Below are 26,126 nucleotides of genomic sequence, written 5' to 3' on the forward strand. Positions count from 1 at the left end.
GTCACAGGGCGGACTCAACAGCAAGCCGCTCCCTTAAAGGGCCCCTCCCAGACACACTTTCATTAAACAGTGCAAGATACACAGAGCCGACAACTAGTTGCAGACCCTGGGCATGCAGCATGGATCCCCAGCTGCAGCAGCAGCAGCAGCAGCCAGAAGCCCTGGCCTACGGGCTGCTGCACACGGTGACCACAGAGCCCCGCAAGGGCTGGAGAGAGAGCGTCTCTCAACCCCCCAGCTGATGGCCACCATGGAGGACCCCACTATTTCGATGTTGCGGGATGCGGATCGTCTACACGTTCCCTACTTCGATGTTGAATGTCGAAGTAGGGCGCTATTCCCATCCCCTCATGGGGTTAGCGACTTCGACGTCTCGCCACCTAACGTCGATTTCAACTTCGAAATAGCGCCCAACACGTGTAGCCGTGATGGGCGCTATTTCGAAGTTGGCACCGCTACTTCGAAATAGCGTGCACGTGTAGACACAGCTTGAGTGTTCCTTCCCCAACAATTCAGTTCATCTGGATGCAGAATGGTGCATAAAGCTCAGAATATTCACCAAGAACCTGCCCCCTCTCAGAGAAAATATGACAGGCAATCACTGCCCAGTCTTTCTGAACTTTTGAACTACAATGACACTGGCACAAAAGGTGCCCCGTCCAATGCTTTAAAAAGTCCAACCAAATTTTAATATAGGGTGAACCTCTCTAACCTGGAACTCTCTAGTCCAGCCACATCCATAGTCTGGTATGATCTTAGGTAGCTGGACAGCCACTTATGAGTGTGGTCAAGTTTCCCAGTGGTCCCATAAAGTTTCTTTACAGACACCAGTCCTGGCTCTCAGTGTTCTGTGCTGTTATTCAGCTGTAATTTACCCCAAATGCCTTCTGAGAGCCCAGTAAGCAGCAGAAGTGTTTGTAATATGCTTGAAAATATTGACCTCCCAGGTTCCGGCAAATTGTCTCATCCGGCACTGCTCAGGACCCCAGGGTGCCAGATGAGAGAAGTTCAATCTGACTTCTTATTTAGGTACCCTGTAAACAACTCTTTGTTCCATGTAAACACAGCAGGGCTCTGATACAATGCAAGAGACTGTCCCACCTATAACGTACCCTCATTTGTGCCCCCTCAGCTCCCCAGGCCAATATTTATTCTGCAATTTGTTTCCTAGGGAAAGCTGAACTCACAGATATTGTTTGTTTGTTTGTTTGTGTTTTTTTTTTTAAGTAGAAACTGTGGTAAAAAAATGGAAGCTTCCCAACTGGATTCAGGCAAAAGAAAAGTGAAGTGACCTAACCAAGACAGCAGGATGAGCTAGTGCTCAGCTGGAATAAGAACCAGAATCTGCCTTGGTTCCTATTCAATCTTTTCTTCCAGCCAGAGCATGTTGTACTCCAGCAATATAAAACAGGGACAGAGAATCTATTGCTGGATGAATAGAACTACTGACTGAGCTCAAGAAGCAGATCAAAACTGAGTTACCCACAAGACCACTCATTTCATTAACATTTTGAGACACAAAATTCTACACTTCCCAAAAACAAACTCGATAAGGCCAGGAGACTTATCTGCTGGGGCAGCAAGAACTGGGGGGACAAGATTCCTGGGTTGTCTTCCCAACTTGGATACTGTGGGCACATGATTCCACCCTCCATGTAACTGTCCACGAAGGGTTGATATTACCACGCATTCACTTCTGGAGCTGTTGCGAGGCCTTGGTGCTTTTTGTGGAGCTCTGGGAGACGTTTGGATGAAAGGCACTGTACACCCACATACAAAATACGAGGTATTGTCAAATTATTTGTGAAATGCTTCCTGAAACTGAGGAGAATTGCCTTTTGTCTCCATGAATTCATCTGCAATCTCCCATGCAGCAGAGAAATGCTGCAAGTCAGCAGCAGACTCCACCTTTAAGACACAGAGTGCTCAGAACCTACGAGAGAGCCGCATGAAAAAGGCAGAGATACGTTTTTCATTAAGCTGAGCGGCCTTTTGAAGCTCAGGGTTGCTTTTGCAGAAGTTTATAAGAATAAAATGTGAATCGAAACAGGTTTCACACACGTTGGGCCTGTTTCCTACGCTCACTCTGTCTCTTCCCCACAAGAGAAATCAGCAGCAGCAATTCCACCTCTTCATTCTGCCTCTCCTTTTTTCCCCCCCACTTCCTGACAAGACCTTAGTATGGTCTGAAGAAGTGGGTCTGTCCCACGAAAGCTCACCTAATAAACTATTTTACTAGTCTTTAAAGTGCTACTCGACTGCTTTTTGTTTTGACCTTAGTAAACTGACTGCTGAGAACAGGCAGGAGCAGTTTAGCTGTTGAAGGCAGTTGTTTGAGACGAAGGAAAGAACCCTTTCTCAGGATTCAGTAATCACCTGTTTGGAAACAAAACAAGGGCCATCTGCAATTAAGAGCTAATGAACATTCACAGCTCCTTGCTTGGAAGTGACACTGAACAACAGTTACACCAGAAAGTAGGTTACAGATCCAGAAACAAATGGTTTCATTCTTCCATGTAGCACTACCAGTGCCACAGCAACCAGTTTCTCTTGGCCCATTCCTAAAAATGCACTTTTGGTTCATTTAATTTATGGTTTTAGACTATTCTGTTTCAATCATGTAAGTGGCACACAAGCCAGGTTTTCAGATTGCAGTGGCAATGGTGTGCACACATGCATGAACGTATATTCGTTGTAACGGTGCACGCAAACAGCCAACTGGTGTAGTTTCACAGAAAGAAGCAGTAAGCTACTACTATGTTCACTGCATACACAAGTTCTGCATTTGCTATTAAGTGAGCATTTTCTGTGTATGGAGCTCTGACAATTTGATCTTTTGTCTATAGGTTCTTAAATGTGCAGTATAGACAGGTACTAAATAAACCAATATTAAAGCAGGCACGTAGCATTTTCTCCTTTTGTCCCAGATTGTTCTCTTTTGTAAGCCTCCATTCACAAGGGACACAATTCTTGTCAGAAATAAAAAGACGAAAGTAGGACAGTTCAACTTACTTGACCTATAACTGAAATTACGCCCCGGTTTAAAAAACTTTCCATCTACAAGCAAAAGCGACTGACGAACTGGCTACAAAAGGAAATAGAGGAACTTTTAGTTAGCAATGAGTGTACCAAAATAGACTCAGGCTTTGTATTATTGCAGAGAGAGTTTACAAAAAGACAACTAATTTCCAAGTTTTATGTATGCTTTTATTTTTTTTTATTTGGGGAGGGGGCTGGAGTTGTTTTAGATTAAGCTGCCTTTCCCCATAGGAGCTCCGAAGGAAGGAAGGTAGGTAGGTAGAAGCTAAATCAATCTTCATTTCTTTAGTCTTTCCTCAGTCTATAAACAACTTGACTTTGTAATAAAAAGGTCCCACTCTCTTGAGAAGGCTATTCTTTTTGTTTGGAGGAGGGTCAGATGCAGAGAGGACTCAGATTGAAGTTGGAAGTAAAGGGAGCTGCAATTAGCAGGAAACCTGGGAAATAAGACAATAGCCTGATGTCAGGATGTAGCTTCAAAACTTCCTAAGTAATATTTGACAGTCAGATTTTTTTCAAGGCCAAAAAGGACTTTTAAATAGCCTCTAATCTGAACTCCTGCATAACATAGGCCATAGACCTTTACCCAGAATCCACAAGAAAAGCCTGGGATGTAAATTTGAGCATGTTATTTTGGGGTACTGTTGAATTTCAGCTTCAGGCCTCATTTACGTTGGCCTGCATGTATGACAGGGGTCGGCAACCAAAAGAACAAGAAGAGCCATATTTTTCAAATTTATTTAAAAAACACACACCTCAAGAATTCAAGAGCCGCAATGCATGTGAGTACAAGATGGTCCTTAATAAATAACGTCAACCGTACTTTTTGTCACCCTTATTTTCAGAACAGCGCACGCACATATCCCACAATGCACTGCACATATTAAACGGAGAGTTAGCCAGCATCTCAAGATTGCATATCATTTGCGATTTAAACAGCAGTTCATTGCTGGGCTTTTAGACTTTCACCGAAATATTGAAAATAATCAGAAGGGGTTGCTTTTTTTTGGTTTGCTTGTTTGTTTTGTTTTTTAAACTCTACAATTCTAGCACCGGGAGCCAAGTCCTTAAAGAGCCACCTGTGGCTCCAGAGCTGCAGGTTGCCGACCCCTGAATGCTGCCTCAAGTGTAGACACAGCCTTAAACCAATATTGTACATGCCACAGTGAAATATTGTGGCAGAGCAAGGCAATGCAGAGGAGCAGCACCTGACCCTGATAAAAAACGGCAGTGTAGATATGGGAGGCTCCGTCTGGGCATATATTGAATGAGGGAGGTCCACTGACAGGGAGGGCAAAGGGGACAGTTGCCCCCAGGCCAGAATTTCAAAGGGTCCTGGAGCTCTTGCCGCTGCTACTTTGGCAGCAGCAGTGGCAGCTGGAGCTCTGGGCCCTTTCAAATGTCATGGCAGCGCTGCTCTGGCTGTGTGCAGGGGCAGAGGGTGGGGTAATGCCTTATTCTGGGTGGCACTGAAGGCTGAATGCCCTAGGCCCTGCTCCATCCGCCCTTGAGCCCGCCCATACTGGCGCATGGCACCAGGCCTCCCTCCCACCTTGCCCCATGCTCTGCGGCAGCTGTCGGCACCGCTGGAGCCATGCAAGGTACACACTGTAAGATTCTGGTCTCTGCTCTGCTAACCTAAGCAGTACCTTGCTGGCTATGCAGCTGCTTGTACCTGTGCTAGCTGGATGTGCGGCGTCTGTACCACTGTGCAAGCAGACCCACCCTTAGTCACCAGGGCAGTGTTCTCAATAGCAATCAAACAAGTACAGCAAAGTCAGCCTGACCCATTGCCAGGGCAACGTCCCATAGTACAGGTTGAAGCTGTCTAATCTGGCACTTTCATCTGGCAACATCCGTAGTCCAGCACATTAGCTGGATATCCACTTACGAGTGTGGCCAAGTTTCCCGTAAAGTTTGTTTCCAGCCACCAGTCCTGGCTCTCAGGTGTTCTGTGCAGTTATTTAGCTGTAATTTACCCCAAATGTCTTCTAAGAGACAAGTAACAAGTGGAAGTGTTTCCAAAGCTGACAGCCAAACACCACACAGCACAAATGCTACTCCAGCTTCCACACCACTTGTACAGGATGCTGAGGCCACAGGAAATGTTCAGTCATAAACTCCACAGTCCCATCATGACACCCATTTACACAGCCCTAGAACAAAAACCCTGTCCTGAATGTCCAAATGCTGCAGAGTTCCCTATATATGCCCACATAGCCAACATAATCTCTAATCATCATGGAGCAACTTGCATGGCTCTTGTGCACCAGGAAGGATTTGCCCCACAGGCCTGAATTCCCTTGCTTCCATGTTTCAATTCTTTGCAAACTTCCACGGAAGGCAGGTGTTTAAGCTGGGGTGGATAAGTGGTCCATGGGCCAGACGTAGTTCACCAGGGTTAGCCACTGGTGGACTGCTGGACACCTTATTTAGCTGTGTATCTGCAGGTACAGCCCCTCAGAGTTCTCACTGGCTGCGGTTCACTGTTCCCAGCCAATGGGAGCAGCAGGAAGCCACACAGACCAGGACACTGCTTCCCACAGCTCCCACTGGCTGGAAACAGCGAACTGCAGCCCATGGGAGCTGCAAGCAGCCATACCTGCAAAGGCACAGGTAAACAGAACATCCAGCAACCCGCCAGGAGCTCACCCTGCTGAACCACATCCAGCTCATTATTTAAATTCACAGCATTCAAAACACATTGCTGAGAAGGGGTCAGGTTCTCAGCTAGTGCAAATCTACGTGGTTCCACTGAAGTCAATGGAGCGACACGAATTCAACAACTTATCTGATCTTATGAATGTCAAGGCCACCCCTGATAATAGCAGGAAAGTCCATTCAAAAGGGCACCCTGGCATGAATGGAGACAGGAGTGAGGTCTGCCAAATCAGATGAAGCTGGTCTGGTACCAATACCACAAGTAAACCCCTGCATGGACCCACACCCCATGGAGCTGGGTATTTGTTTAGGACTGCCTTATTTTTAAGAGAAGATGGGAAACAGCCCAGGTGGAGCCATTTAATGGCACACTCCATCAGTAGGATAAACCCTCACATAAATCTTCCTACAAGTTAATAACCTGCTGGCATTTATACAGCCTTGAGCCACAGAGTAAGACTGCCGGCAATAATAGCTCCCCAGTGTCACAGGAGCTAGAGAAGAGGGCACAAAACCATCGCTAATGGGTTCCACGGTATAACCTCAAGGTTTCCTCTGAGATTATGTGAGTATTTATCCTCTCCCTGCCTCCACATTCTCCAAATAAATCCAAGAGTCAAGCTAAACCATGACTGACTATCTCTGCATGGAGTTTCTCCTCTTTGCTTGGTATTCACACAGAAAGCGAGGAATAAATTTCCCTAGGCATCCGAACAGGATTTTCACAAGTGACTCTTCCAAAACAAAATGGCACTGCAGCCTCTCACATTTGATGTACAAAAAGGGTTATTTATGGAGAGGAACTGAAGTGTGAGATTAGCTGTACAACATCTTCATTGAGGGCCATGGAGCATGGAGAAAACAGAATGATTCAAGAAATTAAAAGCAGATGCAGAGAGATCTGCATTTGGACAGATTACAATGTTCTGACTATATTTATGGCCCGAAGAGAAGGAGGTGGAGAAGAATATAAAAATCACACACATGAAACCACATATCACGCATTGGATGGACCTCTGATTTCTTGAAAACATTTAGCGTATGCAGCCGTCTGTCCCTGTAGGAACATGCTTCCCCGTCCAGCCTTCTGAAGCAAATAGTTCCCATTCTAGCAAGAGAGGGAGCAGTTTGTGGGAAGCTATGATAAGGGACAGTGTTTGTTCCATGACAATAAATATTAGTTACTGATGGAAGATATCTAGAGCCCTTCTCTCTGCCAGGCCAGGATGTAGCCCCCTCCATTGAGGGTTTTACCTTGAAAATGTTATTAAAGCTGATGCCTGAAATCAAGTTCACGTCACGCAAATTACGTAGGAAGACACTGTACAGCTGGTGTCAAACTCAAGTTATGAGAAATTACAAGTATTGGCTACTGGGTTCACAAAGTACATATAGGGTACATAACCAGTCCTGTCCCCGATCAGGGTTTGTGAGTATTTTAGCATCAGGGAATAGGGGTTCTCTGGTATGCCACCCATAAATCATCCAGTCAGAGGCAATGAAGCAGATAGGTGGATGGGTGGGGTGCATCCCTTGGTCCTTCAGTGTCTGGTGGGTCTTCTGTAAGAAGATATCCCATGTCAAGGAAGGAATTCGGTTACTTCCCTGATCGTGTCCTTTGTCAGCAGTATTGTAAAATTGATTCAGTGGTTTACAATGGCAAAAGAAAGGAAGGGTTATTATTGTACAGCTTTCCTACTATTTGGGAAATTATTGTTCTGCCAATGCACCTCTTAACAGCAGAGCTCAAAACACTTCATACATATTCAGTGTTGTAACCTGAAATGTGGGCAAGGAAAATGGTCCTATTACAGAGGAGGAAAAGGAAACAGAGTGAGGCCTAAAGTGTGTGGGCCAAATGGTTTAAGTGGGTCATAGTTGTGTCTCCTGACATGGCCCATTTTGTACTTCTGGGCAGACTCTTCCAGGAGACCATCTCTGACAGCTTGACTTCCATGGGCCATTAACATGAAGGATGGTTTTTACACAGCAAAGATTTACCCAGCAAATAAAAATGCTTTTCTGCTTCCCCACCCAACTGCCATGTCTGGAATGTTTGACCACGTTTATTTCTGTTCACAGCCTGGTATCGTTTTAAAGCAGAACTACCCCCAAGGCTCCTTATAACCTATAATCTTGTCAATAAGTAACTGTTGGTGTCTGGCAGGAGGCTTGCTAGCAGCTAAACTCCTGCACACTGCAGGCTATGTGCTGTGGAGAAGTACAGTCATACAAAGGATATAAGTCAGAGACAGTCAAAACTACAGGCCCTGGAAATCGTAGGGGTGTTCGCTTAATTGCGATACCAACTAGCATTTAGTGAGAGGAATATATTCAGCATACTGAAAAACAAGGACACAAAGGAATTGTAACAGCAACACAGGTAAGTGAAACGTAAAAGTCTCCAGTAGCTGGGGAACTAGCTGATGTAGAGAATAACAAAACAAAGGCTATTGTTCTCTCATATTACTTCTAAACCAGACAGAGGTAAGAATGAATGGAGAGTGAACACCTGCTAGCTAGTTAGTCACTTACTTACATTAGTGCCTTCACAATCTCACTCCTATTAGGCAAACAGCCATGTTACAGAAACACAACAAAAACTGGTACTCTCGGTGACAGCACCAGAGCCATACAAGACAGTATCAGTGTGGTAGAGGAGGTAAGCCTGCTGCAGCAGAGTTCATAGGCTGAAGCAGCATTAATTGCTACCCTCGTTTGGCAGGGAGAGGATTTCACTCTGGTACCAGGGCCAACCTCAGGTTTAAAGGTGCTTTTGGGAACATAAGCCAGAATTGTTAGTGTCTGTACTTCAGCCCTGGCCTAGAAATCAGTCCTTGCCAAGCCATGCTCTCTTCAGAGGCAGATTTCCCAGGCCTATGACCAGTAGGGTTGTGAAAGAGCTTTTAACAGGAATAATAAAATCACGAGTGCATATTTCAGGGTCACCTGTACACTTTTCCTATTAAAGGCGACAGATATACAAGGCCGAAACTCGGAATCAGCATTCCTCCACCCTTCCTACCATATTAGCCGTAAACAGACACCGATGAACAGTCTTATTGGGATAGTCTCAGGATTACGCAACATTTACTCAGCTAAAAACTGGGACAGGCTCAAGATTACGCAACTGTAAACTTCAGTCATTCAAGATTTCTCACGTTACTGAAGACACAAGGAATTAAAGGTATCGATTTTCCAGCTGTAAGATCGGCTTTTGCTCCCAAGCTGTTTGTCAGTAAAACACCATTTGAGGAAATGGGCACAAGGTTTACATTCTACATAGAACACACAGCTCACATGGGGCCTCAATCAATATCCCACAAGTTAATAGGAATTTTCCCATTGCCTTCAGTGGGCTACAGACTAGATACACAAAGGTGCTTAAAATATGACCTGGATAAAGGAGGCGTTCCATGCCAGTATGTATTAGGAGCTAAGTGCTGTTGCATCTACCATTGGGGTCTCCAGTTACAATAGCAACAGCCACACTAGCACACAAGGACATGACCAGCATCAGTGCTGATCTGACAAATGTGCCTGTCTGAATTTGTAGCCAGAAGGCCCACTTGGGAGGCTCAGTCGGCATCTCACCTGCCAAGAAGTCAAGTATTTTTGTAATAAAAAAAGTTAGAAATCACTTATCAGAACTCAAGGAGATCCTGATGCTAAGTTTACAAAAGTAGTAATTAATTAGTAGCTTAGGCCTCACAAGCGTTCCCTGTAAACTGAGCGCTTGGGCGACCACCCAGGAGAGATTCAGGTGCCACCCAGCTGATTAGCAGAGCGCCCACACCTGCCAAAAAGCAGGCATTTCTACTGGTGGTGCACATCCACACATGCCTTGGTGCACATAACCAAATTTATTGCACCTATGATGGAAAAAGTTAGAGGGAACACTGGCTCCCAACCCTCAGAACTTCAATCCCCTGACAAAACACACAACTCCCCTTGTCTATGCTGATTTAACCCCAATCAAGCTTTACACTCTGTAGTAGCACGGTAACCCTGATCTATTGGTAGGTTTGTTGTTCTAACAGATTGCCTGTCTCCAGTAAAGTAGCCTTCCATTTCAAAAATAAGAAAAAGAACTTATGGAAGTCAACCCAGAGTTGTTCTTTGGTTTCTCTTCAATTTATATGTGTTTATTCATACACGTTCAAATGAAGAAAAGAATAAGTGAAAATATTTTGCTCAAATTGTATTCTGCTCAGGAAAATGTATTTACCCTGTGAGGATTTTTTTTTCCTGTAGTTTTGAAAGTAGAAGACAAGAAGTGATCCAGAGAATTTTACCCAAGACTTCTCTGACTGCAGACTGGAATCACATTTCATTAAACCAAGATGGTCTTGTTGAGGCAGTTTATCCATACGAAGGATGTTAATCCTAAGGAAATTTGATTCTGATTCGCAAATACCAGGTTAGTAAGCTGAACATACAAGAGAAGGAGCCAAAGGTAATAATTACTAAAATATTTGTCAGCTCCGGTACTATGCAGTTCTTATTTTTTGATTATTATAGGGTTTTCTGTGGTTTTTAAAAGTTGCTTTTCTAAAGAAGAAGCCTTCAAACCAGACACTATGTGCAGACACCAAGTGAAGACATGGATTACTCAGACAATAACTATGCATTTGGATTAGTTTGTTATTAACACTAATTAGTTAATAGCTGGCCCAGCAGAGAAGCTGTTCCCACTTTTTCTAAAGTAGGTTTTGATGCACAGGGATTTCATATGAAATGAAACAGACCTCCGGTGAGCCCTAAGCTGCAGTGCTCCGTTAGAAACCATGACTCTTTTGCACCCCACCTCTGTCACAACCTAGGACAGTGCACAAATTAAAAGGAATCTGCCCACTGTCTGTTTAGAATACAACCAGGACATCAGTATTTGACAGGAGGCTGCAAGTTAAAAAGCCAAGTATGTGACCAGGAAAACAAGTGTAGCAACATTGCTTACAGTAGCCATTGCTCTGCCATATCATTACTTTCTCAGGTTTGATGTCACAGTGGCAGCACCATGAGTAAAGACGCAGACATTGGGATGAGCCACCGTAAAAACCACCACATGTCGACAAATGTCTTTGGTGCAGTCCAGATTATGCTCAGAGACCAGGTTTCCACTGATGCCTGATGCTTGGCCGCTCATCTATGCAATGTTAACAAGAAACACATGAGTCATTTCAAACAGTGCTAACCATAGTTACGCAATAACCTGTGGAATCTGGAAATACTGTTTGAACCTCTCTAGTCCAGCACCCTGGGGACCTGACTGGTGCCAAAGAAAAGAATTTGCCGGCCCACATTACCAAAACTTCCACCGCTCACTGGGCTCATAGAAGACATTTAGGGGTAAATTAAAACTAAATAACACCACAGAACATTGACAGACAGGACTGGCGCTATAAACAAACTTTATAGGACCAAGGGAAACTTGGCCGTACGCAATAAGAGGCCATCCCACAAACTAAGAGCGGGGTTGATTACAGAGGTAGCCAGATGAAAGCGTGCTGCACCCGAGAGGTTCAATCTGTTCAAGAAGCCAAAATAGCCAGCTCATACTGTCATCCTCCCTCCCCACACTCCTTTTCTACACACAGGCCTGTTCTCTCTGAAGCTCTCCGTAACATTATACAAAGCAACAGGGATCTCTGTATATACACGTCAGCTCAGTCACAACATCAGCTCAAACCTCACTTCACCTCCAGGCTATCTCCATCCTCAGGAATCTGCAGCCCAGGCAAGCCACCTACCAATACACATGCCCATTGTGTTATCTAGATGACAATATTTCCAGGATGCTTTCCCGTTTCAAATAAAGCATCTGAGGAGAGACATTAGTCCATTTGCTATTGGCGGCCATCAAAAATATGAAATGCAATTATGGCAAGAGTGAGCCAGGCACTAAATACATGTACACAGGAAAGAAAAACCTATAGCTGGTCTGTGCCAATCAACTCGGCCTGTGAGGCAGTTTCATGCTGTGTAGACTTGTGAGCTTATGCAGTAACCAGAGTTCTGGGACTTCCCCTCCCTATAGGGCCCCAGACCTTGGGCTATAACCCAAACCCAGAAGCCTACAAAGCAATGAAAGAGACCTGCAACCCAACGTAAGTTGGCTAGAATGGATCAGCCACAAGTATCTAATCAGTGTGTAGACATAACCAGTGAGGCTTCGTCAATGCTACAGACTTTATGTTGGTATAACTACATTGTTCAGGGATTGGAAAATTCACACAAGTGATGCAGCTATACCAGGTCTACACAGTCCTATGTTGTCAGGAAGGCTTCTTCCATCCACATACTTACCAACTCTCTGGGAAGTGGAATAACTAAGTCAATAGAAGAAGCTGTAGCATAATATAAATAGACAAGTGCTGAGTCTCCTGAGCTTTTTTAAAAAAAGTACAAACCAGCCTGGAAAGCCTGGAATGGAGCGGGGAAGAAGGGCTCGTAAAAGGACCGTACTAGAGAGGAAGTGTCTGCTGAAAGCAAAGACTCACTAAGAACCGTTTTCGTTATCCTTATCTGCTGAGGCAGCATGAAATACCAACAGCCTTCAAACCCCCAACTCTCCTTTGATATTTCCTAACCCTATCAAGGAAGCTGCCACCTTCACTAAGTGTTTCTGGTCAATTATTGTCAGCCTTTTAAAAGTGCTGTAAAAATGAAGGACACACAAGGGTCAAGTCCAGTTCAAAAGAGAATCAGATTTCACTCTCTCACCCACAAATTAGAAGAACTCGCCCCACTTCCCGAAGGAGAAATATCAACCAGTTACTCTGATTAAGCAACCAGGAGTCACCTCTGCCACGCCTCAAATGCTGGAAAGCATGGACGAAACTGCTCAAGCAACCCCCACACGCCAATGATTCAGGATTGATGGAGAGAGGACAGCAGAAGACAAATGCTTCTGATGACTGCTGCCAGAACAGACGTGTTCATATTCTCCTGATCTTAAATCCCCCAGCATGAGCTACTCGCATCCCTCAAAAAAAACCCACTGAACTCCCATCTCAACCTCTGAGCACTGCAAAGAAAAAAAAAAAATTATATTTTCCAGAACACCTTAGCTCTCTGAAAAACAGGTAAAGGATCAAGTATTCCCAATAATGGGGTTAATGTGGAAGGACTCTCAACAGCCAGCCAGCCCTCCGAGGATATGACAGTCCAGCACTCTCAAATGAGTCATCAGCAGGCCCACAGGCCTGAAACAGCCTCATCCACTGCTTTCACATGGAAGAATTCAAGTGTCCTCCTTCACCTGACAGAGATAAGGAACTCAATCCCTCTCCAAATCTCCAAAGGCTTGAGCCTCAAGCACCACCACATAGCAACACCGAGACTGTTGGCAGTGAGAATTCTAAACTTTCCGGACTCCTGCAGATCACTGAAAATGCCACAAAAAGGCAGTAAACACTTCTTATGAGCAGAGATAATTAACATATCCTACAGAGGAGATCTAAATGAAAGGGGATGCTCTGTGTAGCTGTCCAATAAAGGAAAAATCCTGTAGTTCTGAGTTAGTGTTTACAGCAAATCTAGCACAAAAAAAACCATTTCAAAGTACTGGAAAGTTTTAGATTCCCAATCAAATTCTCTCTTTAAGGCTGAATTTAGTCATAGTTGTACAGCCATTCCCCTTTGCAGGCTCAACTAGAACTGTCTGTGGGTAATATTTTGCCTCTAGGAAGGTATTGACTTTTTACTGATTTACAGGGAAGAGGGAGCATTTTTTCCCCTTGTCATTAAAACAGTGCTTCTAGAGCAGGGGTGAGCAAACTTTAATGTTCAACTCCACTTTTCATCCCTGCAATTAGCAGGACCCCCACCCATACCTGTCTAATGTAATCCAAACGGATGGAAATTTTGGCATGTGTAAGAAAATAAGTATGCAGAATGTAAAAACTGTTAAATCGGTATGTCAATGTCAATACACATATAACAATAGTAACATGTTTCAACATTTTTAATGAGATGGATGAGCCCAAGACCCAGCAGCCCATCATACTGTGCCTCCCCCTTACAAAATTTCACACACACCCCACTTTGAGCTCCCCTTCTCTAGAGCACCTTAAAAAAAAAAAACTCCATAGCTCTTTGACGCTTTGATTGGTAAAAGAGGAAGTAACACACAACTGATCGGAGAGAAATTAAGACTGACATCTTGTAATACTGGCCCTGTATCCACGCAAGACTGTTATTCTTCACATATCTTTTTCTGCCATTCCAACTGTGAAAGAGGAAAATCAAGGAGGATTGGTTGCCAGTGGAAAAAAGGGATGAGACTAAATAAGAGATGTTATTTAATTCCCTTACCCTCAATCCATCAGTACTTCATGAAGCCAAACACTGTACAAAAGAAAGTTCTATAAAACATGATCATGGGGTATATTATGAACTTACAATAGTGCTTGACCTGTTGATTGAGTCATTTGCCCCTTGCTTCGGCATAACAGACTATCAAAGAAGACTTTGTATTACAGACTGGCTCTTTCAAGTATTATTTTATGGTTAATTCAGCTGGGTAGAAGGAGTTGTACTAGAAGTCACTGGGACGTACTCCAATAACAACAGACAATGAGCCATTCTCCCACTTCCTTCTACTGAAGGAACTCTATCTACATCACCGAAAGAACCCAAACCAGTCCAGCAAGTCTTTGGAAGTGAGCTTTTAAAGTTAATGCCACCTCAGACTCTGCACTTTGGAAGGAGGAACTGCAATTATTACTGACATTCCAGATGCTTGATTTGGAGGCGATTTAGCCCAGAGCGGAAATCCCCTCTTCCAACCACTTTTTTAATTTTCTGTTTGCACGTCAGCAACCACAGAACTTTGTGAACTGGTTCTTGGGAAATGTTCTTCCCATATTGACTCTGCCAAAGGGCAAATCATATTCGCTATTGTCCAATAGCTCATGGGTGCTGCTGCTTATCAAAAGCTTAGCCTGGGCAGGTGCTACCGCTGTTTCTACTAGGTTATTTTTTTCACTTGGAGTTGAGCTTACTCATAAGCCTGAATTGTCTCTCTCTCTATAGCAGAAACCAGAGTGATCTCTTCCTTACCTCTTCTCCTCCATCCACCCCACCTCTCCAAACATTCAGCTACTGCTTTGTCGCTTTACATTAACCCTTCCTAATCAAGCATCAAATGTAACATCCATACCCCTCCTCTAGAATGCATAAAGAAGGCTTGAAAGATTCCAACACCCCCACCCCACCCCCACACTCTCTAATCAAGCACTGGTCAATCCTAAAAGCTGAGCAGTGGTGAGGAGAAGGAAATTTTAATGAGAACATAAAGCTTTGGTTTCGTTAATGTGTGTGTAACCCCAAGGGCTGATGAACACTCTGGAGAAAGAACATAAATTCAGCAACCAGTCCATTCAACTAAGCGGCAAGAGCTTACAATGCCCATCCTACAAACAGAGAGAAAGCCGTGCTAGTCTATATACTATCAAAACAAAAAAAGCAGTAAAGTAGCACTTTAAAGACTAACAAAAAAGAATCGATTAGGAAGTGGGTCTGTCCCACAAAAGCTCACCCAATAAATTTTTTTTGTTAGTCTTTAAAGTGCTACTTTTCTGGTTTTTTGTTTTCATCCTACAAACATGTCAGAGGGTGTTCCTTGCAGAACAGGGAAAGCGCACCCCAGCATGGATGGATCTAAAATAAAACACGAAAAGGAGAAAAAAAATACTTCGGCTTTTGTTATACGTAACGGAGCAGCAAGAGAAGGCACAAGCCCATTTTTAAAAACGCTTCACAGGGAACTTTCAAAAGCCAAATAGGGAGCAGAGTCATAAGCATAGGTCAGCAACCAAGACAGCAAGACGACACTTTTTTTTTTAAAATCAGTTTTAAAAACAAAAAAAAACACAACACTTCAAGAGCCTCAATACATGTAAATAAGAGATGGTCCTTAATAAATAATGTCAAACCATATTTTTGTAACCTCTGTTTTAAAAGCAGCACACACACAATGATTAGTAAGGCAATACATGCTTACTGCGGGACATTCACAAACTTTTTACATATTCTATTCCCTCACGCTTTACGTGTGTGTTTGTATCACTGTCTTACTGACTTGTCTCTCCCTGGAGGATGCTAGGGGAAATTATCCAACAATTCAAGATTACATATTGTTTGCTATTTAGATATGAGTTGCTCATTTTAGAGATTGCAGATGTTCACCATTTATCGAAAATAATCAGGAGGTTGGGGAGCTTGCAGCCCTGAAGCCACAGGTTGCAGATCCCGGGTCACAAGTAATAAATATCTGGGAATCAACTCAAGTTCTATCAACAGAGTGCCCACATGGCAGAGCCAAGAAGTGGTCTTAGGCACACAACGTGATTTCTCAGGATCTCAATTTACCAAGCAGTAATGGATCTCTCCTGCACAAAAGTGGTGATTGAGTTTAATTAATGTTTGTTTAGCACTGATAGTTAAAAGACACTCATGAAGTATTAAGTAACCAGTTGGCTCTTGGGGACAGTTTTGTTTCCAGCTGCCAAAGAAAACTACAGCAATAAATTAGAAAATGCTCCAGCTTTATTCTTCTATAAAGCCGCACATCCATTTGTTATACAAGAGTCTTTAACAGACTGTTTTATGCTTGTACTTATGATCTGCCACTCCAGCTGCTCCAAGAACCCTCCTGTGCAAAAGAGATTTTGGAATTCAAAAGTCACCCTCCCGATATCAATAGAGAGGAAGCCGTGCTAGTCTATAGACTATCAAAACAAAAAGCAGACAAGCAGCACTTTAAAGACTAGCAAAATAGTTTATTAGGTGAGCTTTCGTGGGACAGACCCACTTTGGGTCTGTCCCACGAAAGCTCACCTAATAAACTATTTTGCTAGTCTTTAAAGTGCTACTTGACTGCTTTTTGCCCCGATATCAAGAAATCGAGCTCTGTGAAATAATGGTATTAGTAGGAATAGTAGTAGGTAGTAAGTCTCTTCCACTCCTACATCTTGGAGCATAGGCCATGGATGACCGTTCACCAGCATCCCCTGTCCAGGATGATCTTTTCCAGTTCTGACCAAGTATATCCTGTCTTTTTAGTGTCTGCCTTCAGGTCTGAAACCCCGGTACTGGTGCATGCTGTTGCACCCCACCTACGTGAAGAGATCTGCATTCCTAATAAAAGAGACAAAGAAATCGTGCATAATGGTAGCTTAGAGCAACCAGCAAATGCACAAGTGTTCAAAATATCTAGGTAGCAACTGGGAAATGGCACATTCACTGTGCCAGTTCTCTCCCCACTGAAGTAAGCTCCAGCAGCCTCCACAACAACCATGTCATTTCATGCACTATGACCAATAAGATAACCGGTACAATTGAATAGCTGTGAGTTAATTACAGCCCTCAAGGTGGGAATCTCTTTCAACCACCACTTCGCCAGGAATGATAGGCATCTCCCATTACGTCACTGCATAGCCTTTTCTCCTTTCAAAAATAGTTTACCCTCAAGTCTGCACGCTCACCGCCTGCTAGGCACAGCACATTTTCACCTGCACACACTGTGCATCTCCCAAACTTTAAAACTCCATTAATGCAATGCAATGAAATGAATGTACTGAAAGCAGCCAACAAGTTCTAGGTAAACTCTGTTGCTCATACCAAATGCAATGCTGTCACACCATCTCTGTAGGCCAGGGATATGGACACAAGAGGGTGGAGTGAGCAACCTACTCACAAAAACAATCAAACTGATCAATAGAACTGCCTGTGGATGTGAGGGGCAACCAGCTTATCTGTACCACAACGTGTGTGCTGACAGTCTGCCACACTTAAACATCAACTTCCCCCCCAAGTATGAAATGACCCTCGTAGAATGTGAGTAACACTTCATTCCTAAGGAAGAGCCTCTCCGACCCTTTCTCCAAGGATCCTAGTTTAGCTAAAAACTAAAACGTCATCCTGACAGAGGAGCTGCTTACATCTAACCTGCTGTAGACAAACAAGCAGAAACACCAGAAGGTCACCAAACACCAAAGACAACCCAATCCACTGAACAGGCTAAAGACACTGCACAGAGATTGCATTTGGAAACTCATCTGAGCTCATTTTGAATTCCAAGTGGGCACAATGTCACACTCTAGGGTTCCCTATAATTTTTTTCCATCCATAGATGCACACCAAGGCACGTGTGGCTGTGCACCGCCAACAGAAACACATGGGGCCAACTCTGCTAATCAGCTAGATGACACCTGAATCTTTCCTGAAACTTCTCAGCTTACAGGAAACACTGGTAAAGGCACACCCTACACAAAACATAAGTATCTGCCAATGCTTCCTGGAGAACAAAATCTCTTTCACCTGTAGGAGCCAGGGGAAAATTGATGTTACATTCCCACCTGTCGCCAGATTTCATTTGCGTATTTACCATGTGCTCCAGTGCAATTTCACGAATTGTTTACGGATGTCTTATTTAAAGGCTCATTTCTGTTCTATTCTTGGAAATACTGTTTAATTGTTATGCAATTAGGTACCCATACATGCATACACAAATCTACAAAGAGAGCAAAGGGCATGCGGGGACAGCATGTTTCCTCTGCAAGAAGTCAGGGGACAAAGCAGGGCAGCTGCTGCAGGCCCCAGGGGCAGCTGCCCAAGCCATCCTATGGATGGGAGGGGACACGATTACGTGGGCTAGGGTGCGACAGCAGGGGGGTCGCCTCTCCTTGCCCCTCCCCCCCTGCACTCACCACACAGGCAGTGCAAGCAGCAGCCTCCTCTGCCCTATCATGTGATGCTGCGCCCTCCTGGCCAGCTGAGCCCCTTTTCTTCTCTGCAGTGGGAAGCAGAGAAGTGGGGCTCAGAGGGCTGGGAGAGCTCAGCAGAGCAGGCTGTCACTGGTACAGTTTGGCAAGTGTGAGGGAAAGCGACCCACAGCTGCTGCTGCTGCCACTACCATGGTCTGCCCCAATTAATCCCCAGACACATGAAATCGAACTCCCAGAAGATCGACACTCAATAGGTCGATCTCCTGGTAAGTCTAGACAAGCCCTTACACACACACTAGGAGACATAATGAAACCTTTCCTTCCATTGCAGTCTCTCGCAGGAAAAAAATAGGTCCTCAGTCCATAGTGTCCACATGCGGCTAGCTGTCTTGAATAATAAATATATTTTCAGAATAACGTGGCTAGTTCACTATAGCTTCAGAACTGGATGGACATCACAGGTCTAGACAGTAGGTCTAAAGGTTTTGCTACAGTCCACTTTTGATTCCAAGGTCCACAGCCCAGGACCCTTCTGGAGCACAGTAAGTTGCTCTTGGGAAGTGGAAGGAAGCAGCAAGAAGAGGTTAAAGAAGGGGCAGAAATTCCTTATGCACACTAAGGAAGCCACAGGTCTCCTAAAGTAGGTGATATTTGCAGTGTTGTACTTGGAGTCTGTTCCACAGGAGCAGCATAGTCTTCAAATATCCACGGACCACAGAGCAGAAGACAGCAGCCCTGTGATGCAGGAGATTGTGAGCGTATATTAAAAATAAATAAATAAATAAATAAATAAAAGAGTATAGTATCACCTTCAACACGTAGAGCCAATGGGCAGTGGGAGAGAGGGATTTGGTCTTGGCCTCAAGCTCAAAAAGGGGCCTCAAATCAAGAAACTTTTCTTTTTTTTGGCAATTGATAAGCTTCACAACTTGATTTAATGTGCATCCCCCATAAGTGCATTTGCCCAGAAAAAGGCCAGAAAGGCTTCTGTTAAATAATTACATATTTTCAAAATATGTCTCACATTTTAGTGTTTTATTTGGTTTTCACATGTCACCATTTTTGATTTTATTATGGCGAGAGGCCTCAAAAGCTGGAATTGGCCCAGGGACTCTTTGGACCTCTGAGAGGCCTGTTAACGGCCTCAAAAATAAATTCTGTTACCGCATACCTCCTCTTACTCTCAAGGAATCAGTAGTATGATGGAACAGGAGCCATGGCCTCAGTCACCAATTCTTCCACAGTAGCAGAGGCAGTGGAAACTCATAGGAAAAACAGCAGAATCCCCCTCCAACACTACCTCCATAACACCATCCAGGGACTTTCTGGAGATCGCCAGCAATCCAACAAAAAGAGAGACCTATTATTTTTCCCATAGATCATTGCAAAAAGCAGGTTGGAATCCCAAGTGCTCTCTCAAAATATCATGCATGGACAAGTTGAGGAAACTCTTATTCTGTCCTTTGGCGCCTGGCCACAAAGCAACATTGGTCCAATGGTACCAGTCCCCATAGTTAAGTAGTGATCTGCACAGAAATTTCAGTCCCATTGCCTCCTTTGGCTAAGGACCATCCACAGAACAATTATTTCTAGGCACTTTAGGCCAGTGGCTTCTCTGAAGGACATCTCACAGAGGAAACACCCTGTCTCTGCATCTCTTAAGCGTATAGTCCAGGGGTGGCCAGCCCACCACTCTTCAGCCACATGCAGCTCTTTGAGCAATTAAATGCAGCTCCTGCTTGGAGCTGTGCACCAGGAGTGCTGTCTGCTGCACTGAGCACGTGCCCCAGCTCTTCGTGGGAGAAGCGCATGGGGGCAGTGGCAGTATTGGCAGCAGCTCCGGTGAGTCACTGGCATAGAGTTTGAGCAGGCAGATGGGGGGCCTGGCTCTGGGGGAGTCACCTACTATGTATTTATTTATCAATACAGATACATATTAGATAGCTATAGGTAAAATATATAAAATGCGGCTCTTTGGACTCCATCCACATGGCTCTTAGCCCCTAATTGGTTGGCCATCCCTGGTATAGTCAAACACATGAAGTTATTGAGACAATGTGTTTACTCCACTCGCCTTTCTGCAGAAAGACAAATGCCATTCACTCATTTACATGTGTGCATCAATAAACTCACACATGTCTACCATGCAATTGAACAAGAATGGCCAATCTGCGTCAGCTGACTTGAGCACATGGGGCTTAGACTGCTGGGCTGTCCAACAGTCCTGTAGAGTCCTCAGGCTCCCAGAACCTGCGCTCTAGCTTGAACCCAAAACATCCACACCACGATTTCAAAGCCCTGCAGTAGACATTTTCTACTGATAAACCACGACTGCAAGAGATTAAACCAAAACTGGTTTTCTCAAGTGGGATGAATGCAACACTGATTTACTCCACTGAAAAGCCTAGCTGAGGGGTCTGCAACCTGCAGCTCCAGAGCCACATGAGGCTCTTTAAAGACTTCTTTGTAGCTCCCAATGTTATAATTGCAAAGTAAAAAAAAAAAAAAAAAACCTCCTGATTATTTTCAAGTTTTGGTGAACATCTAAAAGCCCAACAATGATCAACTCTTATCTAAAATAGCAAATTATATGGGACCTTGAAATGTTGGATAACTCCTCCTTTAGTATTTGCAGTGCATTGTGGGATGTGTGTGTGCGCTGTTCTTAAATTGGGGGTTACAAAAAGCGTGGTTTTATGTTATTAAGGACCATCTTGTATTCACATGCATTGTGGGTCTTGACTTATTGAGTTTACCGTATTCGAAAAAATAGCTCTTCTTGCTCTTTGTTTGCAGCTGTCTGGCCTAGCTAATCCTGCCAAGTGACAGAAACTCAAGAAGAAACCCGTTCCTCTGTTTTGTTTTTTTACACAACATACTGTAGGGAGTCTATAAAGATGCATGTTCTCCTTACTCTGTCCCTCTCACCCAGACATTGGCCCATCACTCTCATTATCACAAACCAGAAGAAAGTGAGGGTCAAACTGTGTTGTGCTTTTTTTTTAAAACAAAAATTAAGCTTTGCACAACAGTTGCTAGGCAACCAATATTTGATGATGGCATCATTCGTGGAAGATTTCTGGGTTTCTGCAAGAAACAGCAAAGGACAGATATTGTTTAAAAAGACACATCCAAGTTAATTTCAAAGGCCAGACTATGGGCTGAGGATTGTTAATGAAGCATGCTCTGAGATTTTGCTTTGTACTTCCCTCCTCAAGACAATAAACGTGATTTACTAGACGCCACTACAAGAGGCACACAAGCAAATGAACTTGATGGCAACAAGTGAAATATACCAAAATAATCACACACACACACACACACACACACACACACACACACACACAGGCTTCCCAACATCAACAGAATGACTGTCCTGAAATGCTTCCATGCCGTAAGAAGCTCTCTGCTAGTTGCAGCATGTAACACCCAAAGGTGGAAGTAAGCAAGTGAGCCTTGGTGCGCAGCTCCAGCAACAGCTGGCTGAGTGGCAGTAAAAGCCATCAGGGAGCTATTTAAAGAGATGGCAGAGACCTGGGCTGCAATAGGACAGTACCTGTAAGAAATGTTTTGTTACTTTCACCCCTGGCAACACCTTGCTCTGTGGGTTGCTTTCAGTCTTTTGGGGAAAAAATAAAAAGGAAAAAAGTTAGATTGTAAATTCTTTGGCACAGGGACAACATCTGACATGGCCAGCAGTTCTGAGCACTGTGCATTTAGAATAGTGTTATTTCTTTTAATTATCAGAGAGGTAGCTGTGCTAGACTATCTTCAAGAACAAGAAGTCCTGTGGCACCTTATAGACTAGATCCACTTCCGATCTTTACCCAGGAAAGCTTATGCTCCAAAATATCTGTCAGTCTATAAGGTGCCACAGGACTTCTTGTTTTAATTATGTCATTTAAAGGCCCTTCTTTTACTCCCTAGGTTTTTACAAATCTTGCCTAGCTAAAAATAAAACAGTCCACCTTTTTTCCTTTGGTTCTTTACACTCATGCTGCGCCAACAGCAAGACAGAGCGCTTCCGGCTTTAGAGAGAAATCTGTCAAGCTGGAAACATTTCTGAAGATGAAAGCCGAAAAGCATGCAACCCAGCAGCGGCCAGGCTAAAGTCACATATTCAATAATCCAGAGGGATGGTTCCTTCATCTGCACCCCATACATGCTCCTTGAACCTGCCATACAAAGTTCACTTCCCCCTTCAGCTAGAAGTATTCTGCGGAGAACACTAAAAATCAGAAGGCATAAATCAACAACAGCATGATAAGCAGCTGCTCCAGGATACAAACAGCGCCCTCCTAGATTATCACAGGCTCTGCAAAAGCCATCACAGGTTATAGGAGGAAGACAAATGCTCCTTCTTTAGGCCGATAGAAAGATTTGGGGGTTGTTTTCTTAAAACATTAAGAACAATTAAAAGAGGCACTTGGCCACATCAAAGAGTTCGTGCATTAACTGGCTAACCCAAGGCAGCCATTAATTTGTGACAAATGCCACGTGTGTCAGTTGCGATTAAAGGCAGAGGAAATGGCATCTGCACCCTTTTTCTGATCACTCATATTTTACACTCACGTTCCTGGTCCCATATGCAGCGCAGCTACCCATCATTTAAACACACAGAAACCATATGGTTTGGAGGCTTGTGTACTTTGCAGAAACTGGAATGAGAAACTAGCTTGGCATAAAGACAGGAACTGAGGGACTGCTCGTATACCACAACCTACCCTCTCCACCCCCTATAGCACCTTCTCCCACTACAGTTTTACAGCACAAGCACTGATCCATCTTAGGTAGTGCCATAGTGGTGATGCCTCGCACTTGTTAATGCATTAACCCTCAACAACTCAGAGGCTGGAAAGTAATATTATCCCCATTTTACAGATAGAAAAACTGAAGGGCAGAGTAAGTCACATGCAGGAACACTCTTACATAAGAAAATGTAACTCTGTCTGTTCCTCCTAGCCTCAGACATTGCCATCAAAGAGCTGGCCACACAAAAGGGATCATTCATGACCACGCTGCTCCAGAGAGTCAAGAAAGCAGGTGCAGCTTACCATAGTTCAGTGAAGGAATGCCAGCCAAGAAAGCAGACAAACAGATTCAGTGCTGCTAGTAGCAGTGCTCACTGACAGCTCGCTCACATGCACAGAGCATAAAGGGAGTGATGATTCATAAAAAGAAGAGCTGAAGTGAACAAGCTGTGCAGATTTCAGTGCAAGTTCCCCCTCATTCCCTCCCCCTTCCCACCCACACTAGGTCATGCTAAATCTATTTGTCATGCTGCACATGAAACGTGTTCTCTTGCTTATACTTTAACAGGCCAAACAAAAAAGGAAAGAAGCAGCAATAAAAATACAAAAATGTCCAAAGACGTGTCCTCCTCTTGTAGCCGCTATTTGATAAATAACCTTTCGCACTGTCTCAGATTCTTCACCTGCAAAAGATCATTTCAGGTGTGTCTTTTCAGAGGGGAGGGAGGAAGTATTTAATGGACACAAAGTGTTTAGAACGCGTAATACAACATTCAAGGGTTACTTCTGTACAATGAATTTCAGACACAGAGTGCAGAGAATTTGCATTTTTACCAGTAGCATACTGCCAGTTTGAGCAAGGATTTTTAAGTAATCTTGAATCCAAGTGCTACAAAGTAAGTATCACCGGTGGCCACTCTGTAAACAAAATGCATACGCAAAACTGTTTTTTAAGAATAATTTATACACTTGCATGCATGGATATACACCCATCCAATTTTGAGGAAGTCTTTCATGGTAGGCACTGTGTTGTTAATATCCTTCCACCCCCCAAAACTGATTATTCATGTGCACAGCTAGCTCGTCACAACTTCGGGACAGCCTCATAGGCTAAACATACGCTACAAGCCCTGCAGGAAGTGATGCCTGCCACTCATCCTCCTCCCTTCCCGCAAAACCTGGCATTTTACATTTCTCAAGTGGTCTCATATTAGTTTATAGCTTCACAAAAAACAAGCAGTCGTGCAGCATCTTAAACACTAACAGATTAATTTATTAGGTTATGTGATGTGGTTAGATCCACTGATTGTGTCTCTACATATCTATACTAGAGATACCATCCTGGGACATAACCACATCAGCCACGCCATCGGGAGCTCATACACTTGCACTCAGTAATGTGATATATGCCACCATGTGCCAACAAAGCCCCTCTGCCATGTACATTAGACAAATGGGACAGTCTCTACACCAAAGGATGAATGGACACAAATCAGATATCAGGAACTGTAATACACATAAACCTGAAGGGGAACATTTTAATCCCCCTGGACATTCAATAATGGATCTTAAATTTGGCATTGTCCCACAAAAGGATTTTATCACAAGATTCCAGAGGGAGACATCTGAACTGGAATTCATTTGCAAGTTTGGCACATTTAACCTTGGGCTTAACAGAGATCCCGATTATCTTACAGGATACAAGGGCCATTTCCACACCTTTGATATTCACAGGAATAGCACCCATCCCACTTCACTTACTTCTTCCACAGGTCCTATTAAGGACAGGTAACTCCCACCCCTTTCTCCTCCTACTCCCCCCCCCCACACACACACACGCTATATAAACCATGGATTCTTATTTCTTCTCCAAATCTGATGAAATGGGTATTATCCAAGAAAGCTCATTAATAATAAATAAAATAATAAAATTGTTAGTCTTTAAGGAGCTACAGGACTGCTTACGTTCCTGGAGATCATGATAGTCAAAATTCTCATTAACATATTCAGAAACACTGTCTCACCCAGCCCCTACAAGCTTCTATGTTTAGACACGTCACTCTAGCAAAGAGGCATCATTCAGTCCTGTGTTAAAATGCCTTAATGAGGGCTCAGGAAGGTGAGGAGATAGGGACACTGGAATCTCACAGGTTTAAGATATTGGTAGGACCCTACCAAATTCACAGTCCATTCTGGTCAATTTCACAATCAGACAATTTTAAAAATTGTAAATTTCATTATTGCAGCTATTTCACACTGAAAGGTCATTGTTGTCATTGTAGGAGTCCTGTCCCAAAAAGAAGTTGTGCGGCAGGCCCAAGGTTATTTTAAGGGGGGGTGCATTGCTACTCTTACTTCTGCACTGCTACTGGTGGCCTCACATGCTTCAGAGCTGGGCAGCGGGATAGTAGTGGCTGCTGGCTGGGGGCCCAGCTCTGAAGGAACAGACAGCAGCAGTAGCAGCACAGAATTAAGGATAGCATGGTATGGTAGTCCCATCCTTACTTCCACACTGCTACTGGAGGGACACTGCCTTCAGAGCTGGGCACCCAGCCACCAGCTGCTGCTCTCCAGCCACCCAGCTCTGAAGGCAGCACAGAAGTAAGGATGGCAAAACTGTGACCCCCGCCCTCCACAACTCCCTTTTGGGTCAGGAGCCCCAAATTTGAGAAACACCAGTCTCCCCCAGTGAAACCTGGACAGTACAAGGTAAAAGCACACAAAAAGATCAGATTTTGTGGCCAATGACACTTTTTTCATGGCCACGATTTTGGTAGGGTTCTAGACACTGGGTAAAATTTTAATTGGCCTGCCCCAAAACTTGACTAGTTCTCAGTGGCTTGGAATGCCCATCAAGCCAGTAAGAAAGAAGTAAACTGAATGCATGCCAGATCCAGCAAGCATAAGTTCCAAAGAACATCTTTCCCCACCTCCAGAGTAACAA

At 43.9% G+C, this 26,126-nt stretch overlaps 1 protein-coding gene across 10 annotated transcripts in view; it reads right to left on the reverse strand.

Annotated features, from left to right (window-relative positions):
• The window catches only part of ARHGAP26 (Rho GTPase activating protein 26), a 544,666-nt gene that overhangs the window by 267,024 nt on the left and 251,516 nt on the right, over positions 1 to 26,126 (reverse strand). The window lies entirely within an intron of this gene.

The sequence above is a fragment of the Carettochelys insculpta genome, chromosome 15 (genome assembly GCF_033958435.1).
Source record: "Carettochelys insculpta isolate YL-2023 chromosome 15, ASM3395843v1, whole genome shotgun sequence".
Lineage (NCBI taxonomy): Eukaryota > Metazoa > Chordata > Testudines > Carettochelyidae > Carettochelys > Carettochelys insculpta.